Here is a 9,861-nt window from a genome sequence, read left to right on the forward strand (position 1 = left end):
ACCGCAGGCCTAGTTCCTACGGTATATCACCGTGTCCCGCAGCCATAGGGAGGAGGAGGAGGAGAAGATCCAGCAGGCAGGAATTGTGCAGCAAGATTGATTTATTTAATTATTTTACAAACTCTTTTATAGACTTTTTTCTTCATAGTCTAATTGGACAAAGGACCAGCCACCCCTTGGGGGTGATTGGCCAAAATCCTAAAACATCCATTATCAAAATATTTTCTACTATACCATAAACAAGACTTTCCAAGGTTGCAGGTGGCTTGGTTGTTTACATTCCCTGCTCCCTCTTCTGTGAGAGAGAAAGTCTCTCACGGACTTAGAAAATAACAAGAAGATCCTCACTAACAGCATTTTTGTACCTACAGGCCACTTCTCATCAAATTTGACATCAATTGGTTTCAATTGCACTTCCAAATGGGTTTATCATTTGGGGGGATGGAAACTTGTTTTCTGATGGATTATTATTACCAAAATACACTGCTGTCTGTCAATCTGCAGAGGGTTGTAGAGCAAAATCATGCTCTCTTCATATGTAACTTTTTCTCTACTATTGATATTGTCCTCTACTCCTCCAAAGCCAGGATCCCTCTGCTGTCTGGGTTATTATGATAAGTTTTGTGTACTTCATCCCTCTGAGAGAAAACAAAGAAGTTTGTGGAAAACAGCCTGTGGAAAGAAACTTGGAAAATACATTGTTTGTATCCACTGTCCAGTGACAAAGTTATTTTTTTCTCATATTAAAGTAGCTCACAGCAGGATGTTCTCACCCTAAATAAACTAATGTCATAAACAGCACATGAAAACATAATATACTCTGCAAAAGAAGTGGATTTTCTACCCAGCTGTCTATCTGCAAGCTTAAGAGGTGTGCAAAATCTCTACCGAAATTTGGCCGATTTTGGGATGTGAGTTTTTCTGGAAGAGAGAAATAAGTACCAGGACTGGTTGCACATAAACAGTGCAGTTGTATGGGCTTCATTGCTGCAGGACATCATGCCGTAACATGACACCTCATAGTTTTAGTCAGAATTTTATTTCATGAGAACAGCTTCTATTTTTTTCCAAATTGAATATTTAAGTGGTTTTAATTTTTCTTTACATTTTTACAGAATGCAATAAAAAGAGTAACTGTGATAAAACACATCAGAGCATTTTGATGATGTCACCATTCACAGTGTCAGCATTTTGCCTTGAGAAGAATGTCAAAGTTGGTGTTCCATGTTCTGATTAAGCTAAAAGAAAACAGCAGTAATTAAAAACAGTTCACACAGGAAAACTGCAGTTCACACAGGAAAACTTCTGCAGGTTTTCAACTTTAGTAAAACATTAGAACAAGCTAAATGCTTCTCTTTGTTTGAAATGCCTAATAAAATTTCAGTGCAAATGAAGCCAGATTGGCTGTAGGTCTAAGCAGAATTCAGAACTGCCTCCCCAGGAAGCACTTTATAGGCTGAAGGGTATCCCTAAGGGTACCTCTGTTTTGGAGGGATGCTAATGAGGGCAGGACCACCCATCTTGTCCCAGCACTGCCCCTTCACATTCTGCTTGTTGGTATCTCAGATTCTGAGGCTTCTCCTTTGCTCACAGTTTGAGAAATGAAAGGCTGGGTGAGCCTTGAGGTTAATGTTTTGTGAAGGTGATGGGAGAGGAGGAGCTGCTGGGAAATATGAGGTTTTCTCAAGTTTCAGTTTTTCTGGTATGTGTTTTGTGCATCTCATGCCGCAGGGCTGATAATCCTGTTATCACTTGTGAACCCTGAATTCATGGAAAAGGCTTTTCAAAGTGTATTTTGCAAGAGGTTTGTCAGTTAGAAATCATTAAAGAGAAGGACTTTTTTGTGATTCTACAGCAAATCTACCAACTTTGCTCTTTGTAGCATCAAGTACACTTCCTATCTGTACCCACAGGAGCTGGCATCAGCTACCTACTAAATTGCTCAGTGTATTTTATTGATTGACTCCATGAGTCAGAGTGAACAAGTGACAGGTATGTTCTGCCTGATTTGTAGTTGAAGTATTTTGGAGGAATTCTCTTTAAATTTTCCTGGTTCCCTGGGTTTGCCTGGTGTTGTGTGTAGTGATCTGTTACTTGAACGAATCAAAAAATTCTGCCTCTGCATGAGGGTCTGCCAACTGTAGCCAACAAAAAAAAGCTGGGGATAAAATGACATCCGTTCCTCCAAATGAAAGCTAGTAATTTTTGATTGCTTACCTTTGGGCACAAGTATTTTCAATTAATAAATAAACAAGAAACAAATAAACTTTAGGTGAGACATCTGAAACACTAATTTAGCAGACAGGTGATCATTCTGAAGACCACAGAGCATCTATATTGTAGTTATTGGCTGTCATTTATCTTACAGTAGCAGCTAAAGCCTCCACTGAGATTGGAAGCAAAATTCTGTTCTATACCACAGTGAGAGGCAGGTCCTCCCCCAAAGGATTTATTAGTTCAACAGGGAGGGGGAAATAACATAGCAAATGTGCAAGGAGCCTGCAGAGAACATGAAAATCTCTCACATGTAGAAATGTGACCCTCTGTAGAGCTGAGTGCTCTGTAGGAAGAGCTTTGGTCCTTTTTGTTTCCAGAAAGAGCCAGAAGTAGCCATCACCTGTCATGTGCTGCTAAGGAGAAACCTGACCCTGATATTTTGCTGCAGAAAACAGGAGCTTAGGTGTTAACTCCATACGTACACTGCGAAACCTGCAGCTTGCTGCTATCACTTTAATTTCTTACTTGTAGTCACACTAATTTCAAACCTGTATAAAGTGTTTTTCTGTTCAGGGACTGTAATTAGCTTGTATGCACTAAGTCCAGAAAGATGACTGTAATGTTTTTCAGATTCACATGGGATATCAGCTAGGTTCTCTGTGACACAGCTCCTAGGAACAAGTTACAATTTAGGAGCAGGATTTTGAGTTTTACCATACCAGAAAAATCCAAAATTTAGCTAATTGGGAGTGACAGAAGCATCAGTGACTACTAGTGATTGAGAAGGGTCCAGCATTTGAATCCCATTTACCGGGTATGAATGCTCAATCACTTTTACCATGTGCTTGTGGACACTTTAATGCCTACAAAAAAGTTATAGATCAAGCAAGAAAAAACAAGCTGGGAATGAGTAAAGGGATGGATTTACAGAGCATGTAAAAACATATCTTTGAGTAAAAGGTGACATTTCACAAAGGGTCTGATTCAAAGAGTACAGTAGTGTTTTCAACAGAATTTCTAATTCTGAGTGAATTCTGAGTGAAAAAGGTGAGTCATCTTTTGAGCTGTAGAAGGATCTTGGAAGTACCTGTGCTAAGTTTGGAGTTGAGAGTGACTTCTTCCATTGCAGCTGGAAGGACAGATGTACAAATTGTGCAGTTTCCACACCTGCCTCATCCGTCACCATCCTCCAGCTTTCATGATGTAAATAAGCACTCATAGCCTGTTTCAGTGCAACCCAAAGAGGCATCATTTATCACTTCTTCGCCCCAAAGTGGATTATAAACCCTCACAGTGCCACTTACTGCAGCTCAGTAGCTTCTTAACCACACAAAGATCTGACTGTATAGAAAGGCTTATCCTGCCTGTAACTCCCACACTGATCTGTACAAATGTGCCTGTAGCATCACAGATTTTCAAGAGAATCTAAAAAGAATACCTTTGGGAAAGCCAGGGAGTCAGGGCATGCAGCACCCACCTTGGAGTGAGTGCTGGAGTCAAATGTAGACAGTTAAGGATTTTTCTTTCCAGTCCTGGCCTCCAAGCATGATTTTGTGTGCCTTTACTGTGAAACTCCTGTTCATGGTGATGGCATTTTCTTTGGAAATCACTGTTGTGGATGTTAGCAAAAGCTGAAGAAGAAGATATTTCTGTTCCACCATGAATATTAACTTTTCAAGTGGTAATCACCACCAACTGCTGGATGGCAAAAGCAACATGAAAATGTTATAAGGCAGATGGGACCAAATGAGAAATAGTAAAGCTGGAATGAAAGACATAAATCTAAAATGTGCATAAGGATAATTTACCTTTTTTTAATAGATAAATATGTGGAAACAAGAGAAGACATAGAATGGCTAGAGCTTTTATGTTGAGTAAGAATTAATGTGACCAGACTGACACTGACCAGACTTGTAACAACTGTCTTTTACTAGATTTTATAAATGCTTCAAATATGGGGGGCTTTATTATTGCTTTCTTTAGCAAGAACAGAGAACTATAAAACATTTATCTAGAGTCTGTTTCCATGAGATAACAAGTTTACTTATTCGGTTTCAAATTTGATGTAGTGTGGAAAAATATTCGTGCTCACCTTGTCGTATTTAGTTGATGTGTGTTACCCAACTATCTTTTGCTACATACTGTTCTGGATGGAGCTCAGTCCCTACTGACCAATACATCCTGTTTTAATAAGTTCTAACTACACATGGCAAATGTCTGTACCTCGTGGATAACTCATTGAGAATCAGGAACAAGAACTCCATTTATGTGTTTTCAAATCCAAATCTACCAAAATGTCTAGGTGCAAACAGTATAATCCATTAGGTTAACCTACAATATAATCCATTATATTAATGACTTGATAGGGGGAAAGCATTCACCTTCTTAGCAGGATGATAAAACTATGATTTTCTGATCTGGCTCTTTGCATAGTTCCTGAGGCCCTGCTTTATCTGCAATGGTATAAACTGTCACCAGGTTTCACTTGTCTTGTCTCTCAAACTCACTTAGAGACTTTCCTTCAGCAGAATTCAAATAAGTCAACTGAACATCTGGCTTCCTTCTTACATGAAAAACTGTTTGCCTGTGTGAGGTGATCTAACATTTTGTTACCCTGTGGTGATCTGACAAGAGGATTAGAGCCAGACATTTCTCATCCATTTATATTTAATTAGAAATAGCCATTACCAAGACTGGGACTTTCAATAATTGTGTATTTCCTGCTTGCATTTGTTTTTCCTTATCATTGCTTTCCTGTAAATCTTACATTAACCAATAATGATGCACTAATTGATCGTGAAGTTGTAAATAGTAGACAGAACTTGTGAGTACTTTTGATTCAATACAGGAACAGCAAGGCTCCTGGTAGCTGAGAAACACTTCACAATATTAGATTTTTATATGTTTATTCATACTGAATTACATACTATTGTTTAGGTCCTTCAAATGGCCTTGATGGACTTTAATAACTATCTTGGAATAAAATGTCTCTTGAATACCAGTTACAACATCAGAAGCCCATCCTAAGCAGCTTACTAAGGACATTTGCACTTTCTGAGAAGTTCATTGAAACATTGATATCAATTCTCATAAATTTTAGAATAGTGCATTTTTATTTCAGTAAATGCTAAGCACCACTAAGAGGTAAGTTGCCGTTAGCAGTTATTCTAGAACAGATTGGTTTGGATGCCCTTCAAAAATCAATTTGCACTCACTTAAAAATACTGTGATAATGAATTGCATTAATTGTTAATGTTTACTTTCAGTGTCATTACAGAACCCATCCTAAATCCTTCCCATAGAACAACCAATTGGCAGTATGTGCTGAGAAGAGAAATGTAAGGATCCTGAGTGTAATTATTTGTTTGTAATGGCTCAAGACCCATTACTTACTTAGGAGAGTGATTTTGTTCACATGTTCAAACTCTTGGCAGCTCGCTGGCAGAGGTCCCTGGCAGATTTATGTGAGCTGCTCACTTTGAATCCACAAGATCTGTGTAGACCAAGTAGCAGGGCCAAAATTACTTAAGAAGTATCAGCTATTATGTTCTGACACTGTTCAGATAAGCCAGTGGCATTTTTAAAAAACAGACTATTTATCAAAAGGTTGTGATATGAAGCAAAGCAACAATTAAAATATACACACCAAACTACATCCTGTGGGAAGTTTAAATTAGAGGTCATGCTTATATTCATTCATTGCTGGTTTTATACTGCTTAGGGTTTTTTCTGAGTGTTATATTTTTATTCTTTCTCCTGTCTCTACCATATCTGGGGGGTCCCAGATTATCTTCATTATCTTCATGAGATGAGAAATAACTTTCAAAGACCTTTCTTTTCTTGGTGGTTAACTGTTGTTTGTTGATTGATTGATTGATTGATTGAGCATTCACTGCCTATTGGCTCCAGCTACATCCAGGAGGGTTATTCAGCACAGAGGCTAAGCATAACCAGTTGAGGGGGAGAAAAGTGTGATTTGATGATTAAGTCATAGGATCAAGATTCACATTCTTGGAGATATTACTGTGCCTTCCAATGCTTTAATTTTTCACTTGAAAAATGGGAGGGTGGCAGGAGTTTTATATCTGGAGTTTTATGAACATGTTGATAACTGTTTACAGGACCAGAGAAAATAGAGCTTTTAATTATAAACCTTTTTGAAGTGTTGGAATTCACTAGGTCAAAATCAAAAACATTCGAAATATGTTGTGGTTTTGCTATATATGTCTAGAAACATGTTCGGCTGTTTTGCTAAAATTTCTAAGGGGAAAAAATATCTTTAAAGCAGTTTGTAACTATGAAAATCTTTTGCAGTGCCTCTGATAAAATGGGATTGACTCCACTTGTACCCTGACTGTTTGAATTTATGCTGATTGACAAAATAAAAAGCCTGGGGAAACCAGTGAAATGTGAATGTGGGAGGTTTCCAAAGGCAACTCTTCCCATGTAACTGCCAGATAAAACTTACAGTTCTTCTCTACAAATCAAAGGTCAGTTATTTGGGAGGACAGACACATAAGAGAAAAGGCTGAGTGACATTTGCAAAAGGAAGATGGAGTAGTGAAACGGAGAGAATGAAGGGTGAAAAGTTTGAGATCCAAGAGAAAAATGAGAAGTGAGTGCTGGAGTAGTACAGAATTTAGCCAGCAAGTACCTTTAAGGAAAGGATTTCCATCGCTTTGATAGCATGGCAGGGGACAGCTGTGCAAAGTAAGTAAATAAGGAGGGAAGTATGCAGAAAGTATTGTAGTCTTTTTCTCATGGGGGAAACGTATGGCAAATTCACCTGCTGTTGAGTGCCAGCTGTCCTGATAGGAGAGGGCAGGCAAATTTAGAAAGCTGCCACACAGGCTGCTCTGCAGGGTTGGCCATCACATACTCCTGTGTTGAAGCCAGTCCATTTTCCAGAACAGAATTAAATATTTGCAAGGCAGAACAATATAATATTTATTTCATTTGGTTGTTTCTTATGAAGTAGCTTCTATTAGCACACATAAAACCTCTCTTCCCCTTGCCCTGAAACCAGTGGCAGTGAAACAGCAGGACAGATGTGTCTCACTGCCGCTCATTAACAGAGCTGGTGCCTAATTTTTGGTCATGGTTCATATGCTTGTTTGCAGGCTGCCTGAGGAGTCACAGATGAGACACCAGCTACCAGGTCCTTGGAATGTTAAAATCCTGCTGTATGTCATGATGGCAGATGCTGGCATAGGTTGAACCTTATTAAGGGAATCAAGTTGGAGAGACAGGGTATCTTTCCCAGAAAACAGCAATTCATGGGTAGGTACATTTTGACCCTTCAAGCTTTTGCAGCTGCTTTACACCACCTGAAGGCCCTGCATGTTCTTGATCTGTATCATAATCTGTACTCATTAGGTCAAATTTAGAGTAGCATATGAATTAGCTGAAAGAAATGGGGCACATTTAATAGATAATGCACTGCTGAGATTAGAAGTGCACTGAAGTGGCTCATAATGTGTTACTCAAAGGCATTTCTGCTTAATTTTTGAAAAATGACTAATGAAAGAGGCAGACAGCAGTACACAGTGAACACTCTTGCTCCGACGTGTACTATTATCAGATTTCAGGTAGGCTGCAACTGACCAGATACCATAAAGATTTTTAGTGAAGCTGTGAGTAACACAGAAGCACAGCACCATCAGCAGCATGGTTACATCAACAAGGAGAAGGTCAGTGAGAGCTGCAGGTGATCAGCATCTCTTGGGCTCTGGCTCAGGAGCAGCTTTGGAACAATCTGTCCAAATATACCTAACTTTCTCTTTTTCAAGCACCAACAGCCACATATCATCTCCCAAAATGCAGATGTCTGCTGTTTGAAGTCAGCATGTAACACATCTGATATTCTGCTATTCAGAATGATCACAAACATTACAAGACTGGAGGTCTGGAAGTGAGCTCAGGAGAATTGGAGCTCATCCTTATTAAAATGCTGGCCTGGTAGAACACAGTTTATTTTCCACTTTGGTGAGTGCTGTGGGAGTTCACTGTGCCAAATCCCTTCTTCTCTTACAACCTGAGCATGTACCTATATCTACCTTGCAACAGCAGAGACAGAAACGAGCTCCTGAGTCTTAAAACTGTGCCTCAGTTTACACCCAAACAAGGATTTTACACCTACTCATAAATTTAAGGACTTCTCATGCAAGAGAGCTCTCTTCTTAAAATTTAGGAAGTTACAGGTCTCCAGCCAAGAGGCAGGAAATTACCTGTGTTATAAACGCATATCATAATATTGGCTTCTCGCAAGTATTAAGGTGAATATTATATAATGTTAGAAATGCTTTTGCTGTGTGGATGTAGTTTTCTTTCTTTTTAGCAAGAATATTAGCAAGTGTGAGCAAGTAAGAGAACCTCCAATCAAACAGAGGATGAGGCCCGAAAAGCTGCTAATCAACACTTTGTCCAGAGAACAAAGGGACCCAAAGGCTGCTCTGCCCGGAGAACAGGAGGCCCAGGGGAGCCCAGAGCTGCTATCACCGCTCTGCCCGGGGAGCAAAGAGGCCAAAGCTGCTATCAGCCCTTACTATCTGAGGAAATTAAGAGGCCCACTCGACTATCAACTCCCACCTAACAAGCCCAGGTCCAAGAATCAAAAGAAATAAAACTGCAAGGCAGAGAAATGCTCATGCTCTAAAAAGGTGGAACCAAGGAGTGGCCATGCAGAACAGTTCCTGGAAAAGTTTGAATATGCATAAAGAACAGACAGTAAAAATGGTATAAAAAGGACTATCCTTGAGCACCAGGTGTGCTCTTGGCAGAGCACCAAGGCACCCGGCCGTTACCTCTTTGCTTTATTTTATGTGTCTCTTATTGTCTTTATATTAAACTTTTAAAATTCTCACAGGAGAGTGAACCTCGTTTTTCACACCTGTAAATGATCCCTGGCTGCTGTGAAAGCAAAGGCAAGAGTCAGCTCTTACCTTTTCCCTTGCCTCAGCTTTGGGAGGAGCAATGCACCTGCAAGGTGATAGTATTGCATTTCAGCAATTTTTTACAAGGAGAAGTGGGAATTCAGGTATTTTACACTGATAGAAGAGCTTTTTGGACCAAGGAATCCTTGCTTCTTTTTGTGCAGTTTGCAGGACTTGAGGGTGGTCTCACTTTACCGCCTTGAATGGGTATCCCAAGCATGAGGAAAATACCATTTCCTCTACAATCTCAGCACAAGGGGCAAGACTAAGTCTAATTAGAGCATAAACAGGCATATTCTCCTGAGATGCTGCCTATGCAGGTCATGGGTGTGGTGTACTGATACATTTTTACTGTGGGAAAGGGAAAAGAAAGAGCTTTCAAACTCCTATATTCAGACAATCACAGAATTAACTAGGTTGGGAAAGATCTCTGAGATCAAGTCCAACCTATGACCTAACACCACCTTGTCAACTAGACCCTGGCACTGAGTGCCACATCCAGTCTTTCCTTAAACACCTCGAGAGACAGTGACTCCACCACCTCCTTGGGCAGCCCATTCCAGTGACCAATCACTCTTTCAGTGAAGAACTTTTTCCTAATATGCAGCCTAAACTTCCCTTGGAGCAGCGTAAGGGTGTGCCCTCTTGTCTCGATGGTTGCCTGGGAGACCAACCCCCACCTGGGTACACCCTCCTGTCAAGGAGTTATAGA

The 9,861-nt window shown here is 39.9% G+C and overlaps 1 long non-coding RNA gene across 1 annotated transcript; it reads left to right on the top strand.

Annotated features, from left to right (window-relative positions):
• The first annotated feature begins 311 nt into the window (after nucleotides 1-311).
• Nucleotides 312-8,541, top strand: LOC108447228. Its single transcript, XR_001862668.1, has 3 exons — nucleotides 312-5,555; nucleotides 6,532-6,707; nucleotides 7,338-8,541. It is a non-coding gene; the product is annotated as an uncharacterized LOC108447228 (long non-coding RNA).
• The last annotated feature ends 1,320 nt before the right edge of the window (nucleotides 8,542-9,861 follow it).

This window comes from Corvus brachyrhynchos, unplaced genomic scaffold (genome assembly GCF_000691975.1).
Source record: "Corvus brachyrhynchos isolate BGI_N302 unplaced genomic scaffold, ASM69197v1 scaffold416, whole genome shotgun sequence".
NCBI classification, from domain to species: domain Eukaryota; kingdom Metazoa; phylum Chordata; class Aves; order Passeriformes; family Corvidae; genus Corvus; species Corvus brachyrhynchos.